At 43.4% G+C, this 1,024-nt stretch overlaps 1 non-coding gene across 1 annotated transcript; it reads right to left on the bottom strand.

Annotated features, from left to right (window-relative positions):
* Nucleotides 1–345: 345 nt before the first annotated feature.
* Trnag-gcc lies at nucleotides 346–416 on the bottom strand. Its single transcript has one exon. It is a non-coding gene; the product is annotated as a tRNA-Gly (tRNA).
* Nucleotides 417–1,024: the final 608 nt, after the last annotated feature.

Below are 1,024 nucleotides of genomic sequence, written 5' to 3'. Positions count from 1 at the left end.
CGCTCCATGGGGTTGCATCTTCACAGTGGTACATAAAAGTGTCTGAACACATCAAGGACTAAGGTCCATTTTCTCTACAAGGACTGAACATCAGTCATCTGTCAGTTGTCCTGTCGTTGTGGGGATGACAAGGATAGACATGGCTGCTGATCCTTATGTGGATCTGTCGTGGATCTCCCTTCTGTGGGAAAGGAGACTCCTAAATACTTAAGTATTGACCGTGATATTTCTGCAGCATACCCACAGTGCAAAGGGTACATCTCTGACAGGAAAACAGCTTTAAAAAAAAAAAAAAAAGACTTGACATTTTACAAATAAATAAGTAGCCTAAAAATCAAAACAGTGTGCATCGACCGGGAATCGAACCCGGGTCACCCGCGTGGCAGGCGAGTATTCTACCACTAGACCACCGATGCGTCTAAAGAGACTGTTCAAATTATGAAAGATGTTTTTTCAGTTTGGTTGTCGGGTTGACGGTGATTTATTGCAGTGGGATGCCGCCACGGACGTTTACGACTCCGAGGGGAAGAGGAGGTTTACACAGTGTCGCATCTTTTTATAGGCATTGTGCGTCCGAGGTAAGCTAACAGAAAAACATGAGTGACTAGAGAGATTCTAAAGATCAACAAACCTACTACACTAGATCAGCAACGACGACGACGACGAAGAAGAAGACGATGATGATGTGCGTCGACCGGAAATTGAACTCGTTTCTCTTGCGTGGTAGACGAGTATTCTGTCACTAGATCATCAATGCTTGAAGACCTCTGGGTTCGAATACCGTTAGTGTATCCACTTCTTTGTCTGTCTTTCCCTCCACACTCTCCTTTGTCCCTCTCGCAGTTCAGTGCAGTGTCCGAGAACAAGAAGACATATAAGAAATGGAAGGCATGAACAAGTTCAAACAAACAAACAAACAAATAAACAAAAAACAACAACGTAAGAAGAACAAGCATTGAAGACACAGAGAAATGAAATCAGAGAGGAATAACATTCACCAGCATCCCGGTCATAAGAGAAAATG

The sequence above is a fragment of the Pomacea canaliculata genome, linkage group LG6 (genome assembly GCF_003073045.1).
Source record: "Pomacea canaliculata isolate SZHN2017 linkage group LG6, ASM307304v1, whole genome shotgun sequence".
Taxonomy (NCBI): domain Eukaryota; kingdom Metazoa; phylum Mollusca; class Gastropoda; order Architaenioglossa; family Ampullariidae; genus Pomacea; species Pomacea canaliculata.
Note: the sequence above shows the minus strand (reverse complement) of the source record. Positions and strands in the feature narration are given on the sequence as shown.